This window comes from Ranitomeya imitator, chromosome 3 (genome assembly GCF_032444005.1).
Source record: "Ranitomeya imitator isolate aRanImi1 chromosome 3, aRanImi1.pri, whole genome shotgun sequence".
NCBI classification, from domain to species: Eukaryota; Metazoa; Chordata; class Amphibia; order Anura; family Dendrobatidae; genus Ranitomeya; species Ranitomeya imitator.
The window spans coordinates 540,456,048-540,475,735 of record NC_091284.1 but is presented as its reverse complement, the minus strand read 5'-3'; the positions used below and the strand labels follow the sequence as shown (position 1 = coordinate 540,475,735).

General features: G+C 39.8%; 1 protein-coding gene across 3 annotated transcripts in view; it reads left to right on the top strand.

Moving 5' to 3' along the window:
* The first annotated feature begins 6,474 nt into the window (after nt 1-6,474).
* The window catches only part of OCA2 (OCA2 melanosomal transmembrane protein), an 809,946-nt gene continuing 796,732 nt past the window's right edge, over nt 6,475-19,688 (top strand). For all 3 annotated transcript variants that reach the window (XM_069757832.1, XM_069757833.1, XM_069757834.1), the window contains exon 1: nt 6,475-6,623. The gene's annotated coding sequence lies outside the window, so the exon portion shown is untranslated. The remainder of the gene's footprint in view (nt 6,624-19,688) is intronic.

Here is a 19,688-nt window from a genome sequence, read left to right as displayed (position 1 = left end):
AGGGAAATGTGGATACCCTGTCCAGGCCCTCTGTATGGTGACAAGTGTTCAACACCACAAGTTTGAACAGAGGGGGGAATCTGTGAGGCAGTGAGGGGGATTATCTGCAAGGGTTGATATGTATCCTTCAGGATACATATCTATTAGACACGCTGGAGTGCCTCGTGTTTACAGCAGGATGCCTGTGAGTCACAAGGCGAAATAAAAGTAAGTGTGGACCTGATCAAGCTATTTGGCCAAGGCAATGTTCAGGAAAAAACCATTAAGGGTGTTTGTTTTTGGAGTGAACTACAGGATGGCAGTGAGGTAGTTCACTCCCTCCGGACTGGGTCTAGCAAGTGGCCCATGGCCACAGATTCAAATTTAAAAACCCTGCAGCAAAGGGTTGGGTGTGTCAGTCTTGGTTTCCAAACTTGCAAAGTAGGTGGCTCTGCAAAACTCAGCCTGTATGAGGTAACACAGAGCCAAGCAGAGTCAAAGACCTGGCACCCTTCAGCGTGACACCGTGGTGAGTAGTCCATAGCAACCAGTCTCGGAGTAGGACTATTTTGGCTCCTGGCTGCGATCCATAAAATTTTGTATGCTGTTTCTTTTGATTTTTTTTGGAAATTAAAAAACATTTGCTTTGAACTTTCCTGTGGTCCCTGCCTAACTGTCACACTGCACCAACCCCGCTGCACTACAATGGCGACATGGCATGATTTAAAGTAGAGTGAGGTTTCACATAAGTCTGCACCCTCTCACCATTTCTCTTCAAAAGTTATTTTCTAGAAGGCTGGACTTGGCATAAAAAAGAAGTTAAATCAATCAAACTAATCAATCAAAAATTTAAATATGTAGATGATATACAACATTGATAGCAACACATGTAGATAGAATGGAGTGTCAAGATGGAAAGCTCGAACATGGATTTGCTAATCAGTGCAAAGGAGATACGATACAATCAGGACACATTTGAGATGGTTGACAACAAACTGGAAGTTGTAAAGGACTTCAACCTACTTGAATCGATGCTCAATAAATATGCAATGCTGACGCCGGAAGTCAATACGAGAATAACTATGGGTAAATCTACAATTAAGTCACTGCTCAAGGTCTCCAAATTGAGGAACATTTCACTGCTGACGAAGACATGACTCGTACATAATTGGGTCTTTTCTGTGGTAACATACAGATGCAAAACCTGAATGATAAGGAAACAAGGCAAAAGAAGAATCAACAATTTTGAAACGTGGTGCAGGAGATGGATGTTATCAAGGTCATGAATGGAAAGAAGAACAAACAAATCAATTTTGGAACAAATCAAGTCAGATATGTCACTCGTAGAAAGGATGATTAAGCTATAACTTGCCTACTTTGGACGCATCATACAAAGTAAGCAATCACTGGAGAAGGACATCATGGTCAGAGGAATAGAAAGAACAAGGCAAAAGGAAAACCAACAACCCATTGCTTGAGACTATCAAGATAATGGCAGAGAAGAACCCGGTGTGCTTATCTAGACTTGCACAAGAGTGATCTTTTTATAGAGCTTTTATCCATCAAGTCGACATGGCTCAAGACTGAGTCAAAGTCCGTTAAATAAATAATAATACATATTAAAAATGCAATTTTTAGGACTTTTGTCAAACATTGCTTGTCACATAGGGAAAAAGCAAAATGTAATCTTTTCTTGAGGTTGTATTGCCTTGTATGCATGCTTTTTTTCATTAGCTTTAATTTTCTACATGGCAATTAGTGTTTAAAAAAAATGCAAAAATTACAGAAATGTAATGTGTGGATTGGCTGTTCAAAATGGGAAATTTCAGTGCAAAGTTTTCTTCTTCCATACATAATATTAACCCCTTTCTGCCATTGGACGTACTATTCCGTCCATGTGGGGTGGGCCCTACTTCCCAAGGACGGAATAGTACGTCCAGCGCGATCGCGGCTGGGTGTCAGCTGCCTATCGCAGCTGACATCCAGCGCTATGTGCCAGGAGCGGTCACGGACCGCCCCCGGCACATTAACCCCTAGCACACTGCGATCAAACATGATCGCAATGTGCCTGCGGTACAGGGAAGCATCGCTTCAGGCCCGGATCTAAAATGGCCACGGCATCCGGGTCCTGCAGGGAGGGAGGTGGCTTACCAAGTGCCTGCTCAGAGCAGGCGCTTGGTAAGCCTGCAGCGCTGTAAGTCAGATCGGTGATCTGACAGAGTGCTGTGCAAACTGTCAGATCACCGATCTGTGATGTCCCCCCTGGGACAAAGTAAAAAAGTAAAAAAAAAATTTCCACACGTGTAAAAAAAATAAAAAAATTCCTAAATAATGAAAAAAAAATATTATTCCCATAAATACATTTCTTTATCTAAATAAAAAAACAAACAATAAAAGTACACATATTTAGTATTGACGAGTCCGTAATGACCCAACCTATAAAACTGCACCACTAGTTAACCCCTTCAGTAAACACCGTAAGAAAAAAAAACGAGGCAAAAAACAACGCTTTATTATCATACCGCCGAACAAAAAGTGGAATAACACGCGATCAAAAAGACAGATATAAATAATCATGGTACCGCTGAAAGCGTAATCTTGTCCCGCAAAAAACGAGCACCATACAGCATCATCAGCAAAAAAATAAAAAAGTTATAGTCCTCAGAATAAAGCAATGCAAAAATAATTATTTTTTATATAAAATAATTTTTATCGTATAAAAGTGCCAAAACATAAAAAAATGATATAAATGAGGTATCACTGTAATCGTACTGACCCGAAGAATAAAACTCCTTTATCAATTTTACCAAACGCGGAATGGTATAAACGCATCCCCCAAAAGAAATTCATGAATAGCTGGTTTTTGGTCATTCTGCCTCACAAAAATTGGAATAAAAAGCGATCAAAAAATGTCACGTGCCCGAAAATGTTACCTATAAAAACGTCAACTCGTCCCGCAAAAAACAAGACCTCATATGACTTTGTGGACCAAAATATGGAAAAATTATAGCTCTCAAACTGTGGTAACGCAAAAAATATTTTTTGCAATAAAAAGCGTCTTTTAGTGTGTGACGGCTGCCAATCACTAAAAAACCCGCTATAAAAGTAAATCAAACCCCCCTTCATCACCCCCTTAGCTAGGGAAAAATTAAAAAATTAAAAAAATGTATTTCATTCCATTTTCCCATTAGGGTTAGGGCTAGGGTAAGGGTTAGGGCTAGGGTTAGGGCTAGGGCTAGGGTTAGGGTTAGGGCTAGGGCTAGGGTTAGGGTTAGGGCTAGGGTTAGGGTTGGGGCTAGGGTTAGGGCTAGGGCTAGGCTTAGGGTTAGGGTTGGGGCTAGGGTTAAGACTACAGTTAGGGTTGGGGCTAAAGTTAGGGTTAGGGTTGGGGCTAAAGTTAGGGTTTGGATTACATTTACGGTTGGGAATAGGGCTGGGATTAGGGTTAGGGGTGTGTCTGGGTTAGAGGTGTGGTTAGGGTTACCGTTGAGATTAGGGTTAGGGGTGTGTTTGTTTAGGGTTTCAGTTATAATTGGGGGGTTTCCACTGTTTAGGCACATCAGGGGCTCTCCAAACGCGAAATGGCGTCCGATCTCAATTCCAGCCAATTCTGCGTTGAAAAAGTAAAACAGTGCTCCTTCCCTTCCAATCTCTCCCATGTGCCAAAACAGGGGTTTACCCCAGCATATGGGGTATCAGCGTACTCAGGACAAATTGGACAACAACTTTTGGGATCCAATTTCTCCTGTTACCCTTGGGAGAATACAAAACTGTGGGCTAAAAAATAATTTTTGTGGGAAAAAAAGGATTTTTTATTTTCATGGCTCTGCGTTATAAACTGTAGTGAAACACTTGGGCGTTCAAAGTTCTCACAACATACCTAGATAAGTTCCTTGTGGGGTCTAGTTTCCAATATGGGGTCACTTGTGGGGGGTTTCTACTGTTTAGGTACATTAGGGGCTCTGCAAACGCAATGTGACGCCTGCAGACCATTCCATCTAAGTCTGCATTCCAAATGGCGCTCCTTCCCTTCCGAGCCCTCCCATGCACCCAAACGGTGGTTCCCCCCCCCACATATGTGGTATCAGCGTACTCAGGACAAATTGTACAACAACTTTCGGGGTCCAATTTCTCCTGTTACCCTCGGGAAAATACAAAACTGGGGGCTAAAAAATAATTTGTGTGGAAAAAATTTTTTTTTTATTTGCACGGCTCTGCGTTATAAACTGTAGTGAAACACTTGGGGGTTCAAAGTTCTCACAACACATCTAGATAAGTTCCTTGTGGGGTCTAGTTTCCGATATGGGGTCACTTGTGGGGGGTTTCAATGTTTAGGCACATCAGTGGCTCTCCAAATGCAACATGGTGTCCCATCTCAATTCCTGTCAATTTTGCATTGAAAAGTCAAACGGCGCTCCTTCCCTTCCGAGTTCTCCCATGCGCCCAAACAGTGGTTTACTCCCACCTATTGGGTATCAGCGTACTCAGGACAAATTGTACAACAACTTTTTGGGTCCAATTTCTTCTCTTACCCTTGGGAATATAAAAAATTGGGGGCGAAAAGATAATTTTTGTGAAAAAAACAATTTTTTATTTTTACGGTTCTGCATTATAAACTTCTGTGAAGCACTTGGTAGGTCAAAGTGCTCACCACACCTCTAGATAAGTTCCTTAGGGGGTCTACTTTCCAAAATGGTGTCACTTGTGGGGGTTTCAATGTTTAGGCACATCAGTGGCTCTCCAAACGCAACATGGCATCCAATCTCAATTTCAGTCAATTTTGCATCGAAAAGTCAAATGGCGCTCCTTCGCTTCCAAGCTTTGTCATGCGCCCAAACAGTGGTTTACCCCCACATGTGGGGTATCTGCGCACTCAGGACAAATTGTACAACAACGATTGGGGTCCATTTTCTCCTGTTACCCTTGGTAAAATAAAACAAATTGGAGCTGAAGTAAATTTTTTGTGAAAAAAAGTTAAATGTTCATTTTTATTTAAACATTCCAAAAATTCCTGTGAAACACCTGAAGTGTTAATAAACTTAATGAATGTGGTTTTGAGCACCTTTATGGGTGCAGTTTTTAGAATGGTGTCACACTTGGGTGTTTTCTATCATATAGACCCCTCAAAATGACTTCAAATGAGATGTGGTCCCTAAAAGAAAATGGTGTTGTAAAAATGAGAAATTGCTGGTCAACTTTTAACCCTTATAACTCCCTAACAAAAAAAATTTTGGTTCCAAAATTGTGCTGATGTAAAGTAGACATGTGGGAAATGTTACTTATTAAGTATTTTGTGTGACATATCTCTGTGATTTAATTGCATAAAAATTCAAAGTTGGAAAATTGCGAAATTTTCAAAATTTTCGCCAAATTTCCAGTTTTTTTTCACAAATAAATGCAGGTAATATCAAATTAATTTTACCACTGGCATGAAGTACTATATGTCACGAGAAAACAATGTCAGAATCACCGGCATCCGTTGAAGCGTTCCAGAGTTATAACCTCATAAAGGGACAGTGGTCAGAATTGTAAAAATTGGCCCGGTCCATAACGTGCAAACCACCCTTGGGGGTAAAGGGGTTAACATTAATTTTTGATAGCCAATCACATTGTACCAATATTATACTGGCCCTTGATATTTTATTGCAACCTGTTAGGTTAATGAATTCTATAGTTTTACAGTAGGTATTTACTCTTTGGTGGCTTTATGTCTCATTTTCTTCAGACATTTTATTGCTCAACCTATCAAGACAAAACATAAAAAAACAGCATAAACTGACCTATAGTGTGTTTTTGAAATCTGCAACATGCCAATTTTCTTGCGGTAAATATGCATTTTTTTATTTTCCCTGTAGACTTAAGAAAATTAGAAGAATCTGCAAAGAAAAAAACACATACATTTTTAATGCATTGCCATACTGAAAATCCATATAACACACACATGACTATCAATAAAGTTTTATCAAACCCGATGTAACAGTAAGTCTCTAAACCAAAGCAGTTTAAAAAAACAACAAAAACCTGACATACCAAAAGGAGACAGAAAACGTAACAGAAAAAATATATAAAAAATACAATAAAAAATGCAAGTTAAGTCTAAATGTTAAATTTAAGACACATGGAACAAATTGTTAAAACATTTTGAGTTCACTTGAGTAGCTCTAGTATTTTATGTACAAACATTGCAGTTGACTTCTAACACTCTATGTGAGCCAACAGTTTACTTTTTAGAGGTGTACTTTTCTCACCCTAGTAAATGCTACAATATTCCCTTTTCTCTCCCTCATTGGAATACATTGTATATGGAAGCTTGGGAACTGTATCACATGATAGTAAACCTAGGAATTCCTGTCTTCAGTGTGGTTTTTAAGTCATGTATAATGTGATGGTCACTCTTTCTTGCTGCAGGGATATTAGTTGTTTGGGGCTGATCCCAATTATTCAATGACCTATTCACTTTTCCTAAATCAAAGCTTCATTCAGAAAACATAACCCAGCCTGCTGCTCACATCGCTGAAAGGCACTGGGGAATGTTTCCTACTTAAATTCAACTTCTTTTAATTCTCCCTGCCTTACTTTTTTTTCGACTTCAGACCCTTCCTTTCTACGTTGGAAATTTTTACGTGCCCGGACCTACAGATAAAGTAAGTGTAATTTACTAGTTTGTTTGATATGATTACATCTTCATCTTATTGTTATGTTTGTCATAAAATATTATAAATTTTATAAGTTGCAAATGTCTCCTAAAACGTAATGAATAATCACCTAAACTACTTCACATTTTCACAAATGTATAGTTTTAGTTGAATTTATGCTACTTTTTAACACCTTCCTCTTTATTTTTCTTTTCTAATTAGGCACTATTGTCTATTAAATCTTTTGGATCCTAAAAAGACATTGTACTTAGTATAACTTCTGTATATTGTAGATTCTTCCATGAAGAATGTCATACTTTTTATTCAATAAAATCTGAGCCATAACTTTTATTCTAAGGCATTAACATATTTTTCGTTCAAATACATTATCCAACTCTTGTGTAAATAAGGAACCAAAAAAAATAGAGATAACATAACAGAAGTTTAATGTATGCAAAGTACATTCAACTTTTCTCTCTCGTTCTAATTTTTTCGTTTCTTTTATTTACATGTTATATGGAGAAAGTATTTGATTGAATGAAAAATATATTAATACCTTATTATAAAAGTTTGTTTAAAGTACTATGATTCATTCATAGAACAAGTATAGCTTCTTATAAAAGTCATACCTCCTTGTTTCCAATTGTTGGCTAAAGAGAGCATAGAAAAAGCCCGAGAGTCTCAAAGAATTTTACAAGTTCTAAACCAGCTTCCCAGGTCTTGAAGTAGCCTCTTATTTGAGACAGTTTGTAGCTTATAAAAAGTGCAATGAAAGCAGAGATCAGGCACAATGCAATTCAAGAAAGGCAAAGTCAAAACCTTAGTTCAGGGCTGGTGGTATTCAAACAAGGTTGGGATAAAAGTAGACAGGTAAAGCACAACTGTAAAGTCGAAGTCAGTGAGAAAAAGGATCAGTAAACCAAAAATGGCAGCACACAGAAGTGAAACCTTTTTGTTCAGGCAAAGTAATATCACATACCTGAATATGAAATGAATTGAGAAGTTTCTACAATGGTCTGCGATATCCGTGTGCTGCGTTATCCAAGATGAGTATCAACCAAGATGCTAAATACATATTAATGAGAATCTGGAAAAAGAAAGAGAGCACATATATATATAATGATCCCCCAGATTCAATATAATCGCTCCAGATATCAGATATAGAGAAAAGGAGAAATAGGAGCATATAGTCAAATTGTAGAAAAAACAATCTTTATTTATACAAAACCTTTAAAAGAGAGGTATAGGACATAAATATGCACAATAATGTAGCCATGACATAACATGAATAGGGGAAGGAAACATCCCGCATCCCACCCCCCCGAAAATAATAGACAGATGGCCGTAATATAACACCAGGAGAGCACCTAGGTAGGTGAACACATGGGGACACCAAATAGATGGAAGCAAGCAGCACACTGGCCAAAAAACCAGGGTCACCACATAATAATAACGCCTAACCAATAGGTGGTTGTAACTATATGGGGCTAGGTAAGATTGTCTATATTACCACTCATAGTCCTCGTCCCATCACACCATATATATGGGGATTAACAAAGTAATACTGTGTGACGGGAAACCACCACTACCAATAGCGTAAATAGAACGTACGCAGCCAGTGTGTGGAGACGGCCAAGAAAAACGCTGTTGCAAACATAAATAGTAGAACATACCCGGTGCTGTGTTTACACCGGCAGGACCCCCCTCATCCTTCCCTCCCCCTATGGACACTAGGTGAGCACCGGGTATGTTCTACTATTTATGTTTGCAACAGCGTTTTTCTTGGCCGTCTCCACACACTGGCTGCGTACGTTCTATTTACGCTATTGGTAGTGGTGGTTTCCCGTCACACAGTATTACTTTGTTAATCCCCATATATATGGTGTGATGGGACGAGGACTATGAGTGGTAATATAGACAATCTTACCTAGCCCCATATAGTTACAACCACCTATTGGTTAGGCGTTATTATTATGTGGTGACCCTGGTTTTTTGGCCAGTGTGCTGCTTGCTTCCATCTATTTGGTGTGCCCATGTGTTCACCTACCTAGGTGCTCTCCTGGTGTTATATTACGGCCATCTGTCTATTATTTTCGGGGGGGTGGGATGCGGGATGTTTCCTTCCCCTATTCATGTTATGTCATGGCTACATTATTGTGCATATTTATGTCCTATACCTCTCTTTTAAAGGTTTTGTATAAATAAAGATTGTTTTTTCTACAATTTGACTATATGCTCCTATTTCTCCTTTTCTCGTTATCCAAGATGAGTGGTAGTGATCCTTGCAGGGTATTAACATTCATAAGAAAGAAGGACAATGCCAAGGAAACGATACGATAGGAGACAACATTTAGGCAAGTAGGCATCTGCCTAGGTTGCTGTAAACCTTATTATGAAAATAATATACAGTAATACTGCATCACAAGGACTCTTATAGGTAAAGATTTCAAAGCAGACTAGATTTGAAAGATATGGGCAATATTCGGGATGGTAAATGCGGTAGCAAGCCCAGGAAATTTGTTACAACAGATGAATGACACATGCTTATTTTCCTTTCAAATTGGAAGATGTCCAGTAGCGTCTTCAGGTCAGAACTGCCAGCAATCACTGGGACTCAGCTACTCATTTATTGTTCAGAATAATCTGGGCAGAAGTAGTTTTCATGGAAGAGTGTTGTTCATAAAGATTTAGGTTTGACAGGGAAATAAGGCTAAGCAACTCAACTATGAAAAAAGTTAAAGGAAGTCTGGTACAGAAAAATGTCAGCAGGTGATCTGTATTGAGGAGTCAAAATTGAAAATATTTGTCTGTAACAGAAGTCAAATTGTTCACTCAAGCGCTGGAAAAAAGTACAATCATGAATGTCTCCAGGCAGCATTAGAGGCTCTTTGCAAGTTTGGGGCTGCATTTCAGCAAATAGATTTGGGGATTTTGTGTCCTTAATGCTGAGAAATGCAGGCAGATATTTATCCATCATACAATACCTTCATAGAGTTGTTTGATTAACTCCAAATTAATCCTGTAGCAAGACAATTACCCCAAACATACAACAAATGTTCTTAAGAACTATATGCAGGATAAAAAGGAACAAGGAATCCTGGAAGTCATGATATAAATGCCACTTAGCCATGATATCAACATTATCAATTCTGTCTGGGATTATATGACGTGCCAGAAGGATTTTCACAATCTTGCACCCATAGAAGATCATTGGTTAGTTTTTCAAGATCTTTGGCACAACCATTCTACTGTGTTACTTCAAAAACGTTGTGCAATTATACCTAAAATAGTTGATGCTGCTTTGAAGACAAAGGGTGGTCACACCACCAAATACTGATTTGCATTTTGTAACTTGTTAATTGATAAAAGTAAACTAGCAACACTTCCATTTTTGAAAGCATTCTTACTTTTTTGCATCTTTTAACCCCTTTATTCCAAAACCTGTTTTCACCTTCATGACCAGGCCAATTTCTACAATTCTGACCACTGTCACTTTATAAGGTCATAATTATGGAACGTTTCAATGATTTCACCAATTCTGAGATTGTTTTTTGTGACATTGTACTTCATGATAGTGGTAAAATTTGATATGATTTGCTTTTATTTTAAAAAAATGTGTTAATTTGGCGAAAATTTAGCAATTTTTAAACTTTTAATTTTTATGCCCTTAAATAAAAGAGTCATGTCACACAAAATATTTAATAAACGGCATTTCCCACATGCCTACTTTACACCAGCGCACTTTATGAAATTTTTTTTGCCAGGAAGTTATAAGGGTTAAAAATTGACCAGCGATTTCTCATTTTTACAACAAAATTTACAAAACCATTTTTTTAGGGATCACATCACAATTGAAGTGATTGAAGTGACTTTGGGGACATATATGACAGAAAATACCCAAAAGTAACACCATTCTAAAAACTGAACCCCTCAAGGGACTCAAAATCAAATTCAATACATTTATTAACCCTTCAGGTGCTTCACAGGAATTTATAGAATGTGGAAGGAAAAAATAAACATATAACCTTTTTTTCACAAACATTTTCCTTTAGATCCAATTGTAATTTTCATAAGGTTAACTGGAGAAATTGCACCATACAATTTGTTGTGCTATTTCTACTGATCATGCCGATACCCCATATGTAGGGAAAAACCACTGTTTCGGTGCATGACAGGGCTTGGAAGGGAAGGCGTGCCATTTTACTTTTTGAATGAAAAATTTCCTGGAATAATTAGTGGACTCCTTGATGTGCCTAAACAGTGAAAATCCCCCACATATGACACCATTTTAGAAACTAGGCCCCTCAGGGAACTTATCTAGATATGTGGTGAGCACCTTGAACCCCCAGGTGCTTCACAGAATTTTATCACATTGAGCCGTGAAAATAAAAATAATTCTGTTTTCCCACAAAAATGTTTTTTAGCCCCAAATTTTGTATTTTCACAAGAGTAACAGGATAAAATAGACCCCAAAACTTGTTGAGCAATTTCTTCTGACTTCACCGATAGCACATATGTGGTCTAAAACTACTTTTGAGGCAAAGTGCAAAGCTCAGAAAAGAAGTAGCTTCAAATTATAGTGCAGATTTTGCTGTACTGGTTTGAGGGTGCCATGTCACATTGGCAGAGCCTCTGAGGTGCTAAAACAGCAGAACCCCCATAAGTGACCCCATTTTACAAACTAAGCCTCTCAATGAATTCAACTAGGGGTGCAGTGATCATATTGACCCCATAGTTGTGTCACAGAATTCTATAATATTTGGCAGTGAAGAACACATAATTTTAATTTTTACAACCAAAATTGTGCGTTAGCCCCAAATTTTACATTTTCATACTGTGAAAATTGTAAAATGGCACCAAAATGTGTCCCACAATTTCTGCTGAATGTAGTAATACCCCATATGTGGCTGTACAGTACTGCTTAGCCATACAGAGAAACTCGGAAAGGACAGAAAGTAGTGGATGTTGCGGAGTGAAAATTGCAAATAGCCATTGTAGTGACTCGTACATTGCAGTGACCAGTACATTATGCCCACTCATGCTTCTGGAAATATGAACCCATAAATTAGGGCTCTCATCACCACAGAAATGCCAAACATGTGGGCGCTATATGTGGTTTAGACACACTGGGGCTCAGAAGGGAGGGACATTTGGATTTGAGAGCACAGAATTTGATGAATTTCTTTTGGAGAGTGAGGAGTCATTTCGCTTTTACAGAGCTTTTGTGCTACCAATAACATGGAAGCATCCTTTATTTCCGCTAACAGATGACAGATCTCAGAGGGGACTTGCTTTTTTGGGGATTGAGTTGAACCTTTCAGTGTGAACATTTTACTTAGCATTTGGGATTACATTTATCGAGCGCTATACGCTGAGCACTTACTTTGTGGTTTCTATCTAAATCTGAATGACGTGATTCAGATGAAGCCGCGAGGGTTACATTCGTTATAATGAGGCACCAGAGTTAAGGTACCGTCACACTTAGCGACGCTGCAGCGATACCGACAACGATCCGGATCGCTGCAGCGTCGCTGTTTGGTCGCTGGAGAGCTGTCACACAGACTGCTCTCCAGCGACCAACGATGCTGGTAACCAGGGTAAACATCGGGTAACTAAGCGCAGGGCCGCGCTTAGTAACCCGATGTTTACCCTGGTTACCATCCTAAAAGTAAAAAAAAACCAAACACTACATACTTACCTACAGCCGTCTGTCCTCCAGCGCTGTGCTCTGCACTCCTCCTGTACTGGCTGTGAGCACAGCGGCCGGAAAGCAGAGCGGTGACGTCACCGCTCTGCTTTCCGGCTGACCGACGCTCACAGCCAGAGCAGGAGGAGTGCAGAGCACAGCGCTGGAGGACAGACGGCTGTAGGTAAGTATGTAGTGTTTGTTTTTATTTACTTTTAGGATGGTAACCAGGGTAAACATCGGGTTACTAAGCGCGGCCCTGCGCTTAGTTACCCGATGTTTACCCTGGTTACCAGTGAAGACATCGCTGAATCGGTGTCACACACGCCGATTCAGCGATGTCTGCGAGGAGTCCAGCGACCGAATAAAGTTCTGGACTTTCTTCCCCGACCAGCGACAGCACAGCAGGGGCCTGATCGCTGCTGCCTGTCACACTGGACGATATCGCTAGCGAGGACGCTGCAACGTCACGGATCGCTAGCGATATCGTCTAGTGTGATGATACCTTTACTCTAGACTCAGTATGGCCTCTGTTCAGTGTTGTACTTTTCAGAAGTGCACAAAACTGTGGCACTTTTATGCAATCCTAAAAATACAGACACAGGTCCTATGGTGTCCACAATGCCTCCATCTGCCTCATTATAGGGAGTCTTTCGTCGAGGGTTCCGTTTGACTCACTAATTTTAGAGATTTACATGGAAACTCTGGTGTAAGCACTCAGTGCAGAGCGCAGGATAAATGTGCGCCGAGCCTTACTGCAATCTTTAGGATGCAGAATGAACAAATCAACAGCAGGTGAAGAATTGCTTTTATTTATTTTTTACGCCACACCTCATGCGGTATAAGTGATTAGGCAACTTTATTTTTAGTTTGGTGTGATTACAATGATACCAGATTTACATCGTGTTTTTATGTTTTGCTGCTGCCACTCTAAAGATCCCTTTTATTGCAAAAACTAATTTTTGCATCACCACATTTTGAGAGCTATAATTTTTTCATGTTTTGGTTGACAGAGTCATGTTATAGATTTTTTTAATGTCGTTTTGCATGTGATAAAATTAATAAGGCAGCTATATTCTTCGGGTCCGTATAACTACAGCGATACCCCATTTATATTTTATGTTTTGGCGCATTTACTCATTAACTATTTTTTAGAAAAAAATTATTATTTTTGCATCGCTTTATCCTGAGAGCTATAACTTTTATTGCACTTTTTGTTCAACCCTGTTTTTTCCTCGTTTTTTATTTATTCACTGAAGGAGTTAACTAGTGGGACAGTTTTATAAAGCAATATAGAAAAACATTTCTCCAGCAAGGTAAAAGTATAACTTCACATGTATTTATTACGCATTAAAACGGTATATCTAAAGCACACTAAGAAATCAAAAGGAACTAACAACCAACGCGTTTCGACTGTGTGGTCTTAATCATGGCCTGTGTTAGAAAGGAACCATGGGGTTTAAATACATTGCTGTGATGAAACAGATGTATCAGTACTTGTTGATTGGCAAGAGAAAAAAAATCAATTTGCCAAACAAGTACTGATACACCTATTTCATCACAGCAGTGTATTTAATCCCCATGGTTCCTTTCTAACACAGACCATGATTAAGACCTCACAGTCAAAACGCGTTGGTCGATAGTCCCTCATGATTCCTCAGTGTGCTTTTGATATACCCTTTTAATGCGTTATAAATAAAATGTGAAGTTTCACTTTTACCTCCGCTGGAGAAATCTTTTTTTCTATATTGCCTTCGTATGCGCCCAGGACCAGGGTGGCTCTGTGCGAGGATTTGCTTTCCTGAAGAGACTCCAATGGTGAGATGACTCTCTCATATCCCCCTTTCCCTTTCTATACAAGCTTTATAAAGCGGGTTGTTTCGCACATTGTGATGCAAAATATGTGTACTTTTTCTGTTTAATTTGGGGATTTAAAAAAAATATTTTTGCACCTTTTAATAATTTTTTTTTACATTGTCCCAGGATGGGACATTACTGTACAGTATCAGATTGCCGACCTGATGCTCTGCAATGCTTCTGCACTGCAGAGCATCAGATCAGCGTTTCACAGGCAGGGAAGGCGGCATGCTCTCAGTTAACACTGATCGTGGGCATTGTTGCAGGGTGTCAGCTCTCACACAGAGCTGACCCGTGCACTCAATTGCGGCGGCGCTCAGTGTGAGGCTGCGTGATAATTGTTTGCAGGAACGCAGCTCCCACAAAGCGCATGTCGGGAAGGGGTGAAACATCCACTTTAAACATTTGCTCAGTATTATATAGTCCAAATTCTTCCCTCCTTTTCGAGCATATCTCTCACTCCCAAATGCCCAGGATTTTGTGAAACAGGGCAAACCCTTTAAGACATTAATATCAACTTTTTTTTTCAATAAACAATAATTGATATAAATAGAGTTGTAAAAATGCAAATGGACACCCTTATAAGGATAGAAAGTACCGTAATTACAGCACATCAATAGGTAGAATGATAGATTGTAAAAAGAAGTCAGCGTGCTAATTTAGGGAACATGACAAAGTTGAGATTAATGAAGAGACAAGCAATGCACAAGGACAAAGGCTTATATTATCTTCCTATGTTACAGCATGGAACATTGTACTGTTTTTTAAATGTAAGAACCCGAAAATATAACTATGGGTCTTCTGTTCCTAGCGTTAATGTATTAATCATGAAGAAAAGCTAATGTTTTAATTGAATGTGAGAAAACAACAAAGAAAAGATCAGATCAAATAGCAACATATGAATATGTAAAAGCCTTGACATTTTACTGCTTCTTACTCATTTTCTTGGTAAAGTTTGAGGAATGGAGTGTGTTCACAGTTGCCAAAATCTGATGATTGCCAAGGACTTGATGATTCTCTTTTATAACATGGAAATACCAAATAATGAAATTATGTTTTGTTTTTGGGAATCCCATCATCCTGAATATATAATTAGAAAACATGATCGAAAAGCATAAAAGATTATATCTAATGCAAGACTCTTGTGGTTGAAGTTGACTTGGATAAAGTTTGGTTACGGTAATTAAAAAATGGTGTGTTTTAAGGTAAAAAAAAAATGAACATGGGACTTTATGCAACTTTGTCAGTGAAGAAAATGTTTAATTTCTGGCTTTATAAAATGTATAATCAGTATCTGTAAATACATAATAAAATCTAGAAAGATACTGCTATATTGCATTGGGTAACTCTCCTCTTTCCATTATTGCTCTTCATTTTGCTGCCAAAACGTCACGCTGTTGGAGCAATTAGGAGCACTCCTCAATAATGTCAGCTTCTGGGCAAAGCAATTCTGCTGGCTTATATGTAGAATTGGGGATTGAGAAGCACAGGGGATGAGGCAGCCGTGTCAACTGCTGGCATAAATTGTGGACCCAGGCATTTGGCCCACCGAGCCGGGTGCTTAGATGACATGTACCTGATTATGCTTGTGGTGGTTACGCTCTTAGTGGCCAGGCCCCTGCTGATCTTGGCATTTTGCGTGTTGCAAATGACATTTTTTTTGGTCTTAGAACCCTCTTTAAAAAAGGACCAGAATGAGGAACATGCAACTCTTTGACGGAGACATTCACAAGTGTCTGTGCTCTACAGAACAAAAGTCTGCCTTCTCCCTCTGCTCACCCCACTTCTGACTGTTTCAATGCTGCTGATCCCTCCTCGTCAGCGCTGCTGGCCTCACTTTGCATGCAACTTCTGAGGTTGGGTCAGTAACTTCGTCATCCAATACCTCATTTTCCACTGCCACACCCTGGTCCTCCTGACTTGGTGACTTAATAACAACCTGACTTATTGGCAACTGGGTTTCATCATCTATGTCCTTAGACAAAATTTGCTGTTCCCCACCGTCATCTTCTTACTGTGGCTGCTCTAAGTTTTTTGCATCACTAAACCGAATGTCCTCCTGTTCCTCTTGGAACATGAAGGGTGAGAGGACATAATCAAGAAATGATGATGTAACGAGCTCCTCGGATTGTCCTAGTGTGGGATCACTAGTTTCCTGGGACTCAACATGGAAGGATGATCAGGGTGATGATTACGTAATCCATACTCTTGGATGTTGAGAATGGACCATGTGGACGACTGAGTGGTGCTTGCAAGCATGCATGAAGTGTTATCTGCTAGCCAACTGACCACCTGATCACATTGCTCTAGCTTCAGAAGTGGTTTCATCTACCTCCCTGCAAATTGGGACAGGAAGCTATGTGTCATAGATGGGTGTGTTGCTTGTGATCCATCAACAAGTGCAGTCGTACCTTCCTCACATCCTTACCATCTGCGTGTACCATCATCAGAACTTCCACTTCCCCATCCCTTCCTGTACACCTTACATATTTTGTAATTGCTAGGTCTCTGGAAACCAAATTTCCTTGATTAATTGTAACTAATTTTTTTTTTATAATAAAAATATAAATACATTTGGTCACCTGTAGCAGGCTAAGTGGCTTTTAAAAATTACAAACCACTGTAACTTCACACAAAGCAGGTTAAGCTGGATGAGAATAGTTAATTTTTGCAACAAAAAATGTTATGAAGTGTAGCAAACCTAGTGGTTTTTAAAAATGTTAATACATTGTAATTTTACACAAAGCTAATTAATTAATATAATATGTGGTCATCAGCAACAGCTATATATTTAGCAATGGGCTGCAAAGTTCTAATCCAGCCTAGAAGCTGCATTCAGCTACTCTCCCTGCTCCAGCTGTCCAAAGGCTAAATGCAGAATGTATTGCATAGAAACAACAAAGCACAAGATTAGCCCTAACCATATCAAGGATTTTTGTGGATATTGTTCGCGCTGCTGAACAAATGGAAATCCAGATATATTGATGAGAAGGAATGGTGGTTTTAATCAACACGTTTCGAAGTATGTATATGACTTCTTCCTCAGGAAATACCACACACATATCATAACAAGTGATGACATTTGTTCAGCAGCGAGGACAATATCCACAAAAATCCTTTATATGGTTCCTGATATGATCAATCCTTGAACCGTGGATCTGTGGCAGCTAGTGTTGAGCATTCCGATACTGCAAGTATCGGATATCAGCCGATATTTGCTGTATCGGAATTCTGATACTGAGTTCCGATATTTTTGTGATATCGGAAATCGGAATCGGAAGTCTTCCCAGTCATCTTCGGCGTGTGCGTGCGTAAGGTTCCCAGGGTCTGGAGGAGAGGAAACTCTCCTTCAGGCCCTGGGATCCATATTCATGTAAAAAATAAAGAATAAAAAATATGGATATACTCACCCCTCCGACGAACCCTGGCTGTCACTGCTGCAAGCGTCCGCCTCCATTCCTGAGAATGCAGAGAGTGAAGGACCTTCGATGACGTCGCGGTCACGTGAGCGGTCAGGTTTGTCCGGTTCACCGTACTCCACCCTCTTACAACACTGCTGCCAGCCCACAGTTCCACAGTTGTAGTCATGGAAAAGATTGTTTCCTCCTACGCATGATAAAGTTAAGAGGTTGAACTCCACCATCTCTAATCTGTTGGCCACAGAAATGCTGCCTTTCCGCCTGATAGAAACAGTTGGTTTCCAAAACTGATGGCCGTCGCAGTCTCCCAGTACCAATTACCCAGTCGCCATTCATTTCTAAGAAAGCTGTGCCTGCTACACCAGCATGTCGCAGACAACATCACCAGTTCCTTGACAAAATCTCTGCCTACATTGCGGGCATGGCTCCTGGCTGGAATTGCGTGGGCATAGTTCCTGTGTATGCATGATCGCCATGATGTACCGATATGTAAAATATCAGGAACCCCTTCCCTTCTATGCTGTATGGGTTGTGAAAGGGTAAAGAGATATCAAATTTGAAAAATCATATTTATTTATTTATTTTTTAGCGTAAGGCAAACCTTGCTTTGGAGTATACTGTATATAATTAAATGTCCAGGGCTAACATATTGATGACCTATCCAATAGATAAGTGGGGTTGCGGATGTTGACCTATCAGCTGTTAACTGCTCAGGAGTTAGTTGGATGTAAACAATGTATGGATTTGGAACAGTGAGATTCTGTACATTGTTTACTGGATGCTCTTTACCTGGGAGAGGCCACTATACAAAAAACAATACCACATTTTTTGGCTCCATCCTTTTCTGTATCTAGATGCTGCCAAAATAGATAGCAGTTGGCATGTATGATATCCCTACTGAACTGATTTTGCTGGCTGATCCTATAGACAGGTCATCAATATGTTAATCCTACACAGCTCCATTAAGTAAATTAATGTGCTACAGAAATGCTGTGGATTGATTCAGACTTTTTCCTTTAGCATTACAAAGAGTATAATCTGCAGTCTATATCCTCAGCATAAATTGATCTGCACTGCAGGTCAATTTATGCTGCAAATTTTCTCTGAGGAGTGCCAATGAGATTTAATGAAATCCCATCCAAAATGCTCTAATAGTAACACCCTTATGATTTTTCAGATGGCAAGGATATCCAGCCTGTGTTAACAAGCCCTTAGGGTATGTGCACATGTATTCTGGAGGACTGCAGATTTTTCCGCAGCGGATTTGGAAAAACCACAGTGCAAAACCGCTACGGTTTTTCCTGCGGATTTATCACGGTTTCTACTGCGGATTATGCTGCGGCTTTACACCTGCAGTTTTCTATTGGAGCAGGTATAAAACCGCAGTGGAATCCGCACAAAGAATTGACGTGCTGCGGAATGTAAACTGCTACATTTCCACGCAGTTTTTTCCGCTGCATGTGCACTGCGGATTTCGTTTCCCATAGGTTAACATGGTACTGTAAACTCATGGGAAACAGCTGTGGATCTGCAGCTGCGGAAACGCTGCGGATCCGCAGCAAAATCCGCAGCGTGTGCACATACCCACTGTCACGGGGCTACCGCGACAGAGAGGTTCCAGAGAACCGCAGCGTTCTGGGCCTCGTTCACACACAGTGAATAGAAGCTCTTCACCTGTATTCTGACCTGGCTGCTTTGTGCCAGCAGTGCAGGAGTTAACCTTATTGCTGAGTTGCTGAGAGCTGGGTCTCTCTCAGCTGAAATGGATTTTGTAATCTGATCCTCTATATAGACCCAGTCCTGACTTCAGCTATTGTCAGTGATCAGTTCTACTGCCTGGCTTGGAGGTTGAAGGAGCGTAGTGTTGGTGTTGGAGGTTTATTTACAGAGATTGGTGTCTGCTGTTTTGGTTGCATGTTAAACCTGTTTTCCTTCCTAGTTTTCTACTTCTCTTCCCTTCTATGTGTACCCTCTGTGGTTGTGTGAGCATTTGGTGAGTTTGAGACTTTTAGTTACCTTGTCTGTATACCCTGTTATTGTTGTATTATTATACTGGTGCAGTCCACCTCCTTTGGGGGGAGAGGGGGCCACTGATAGGGCCTGCACAGGAGA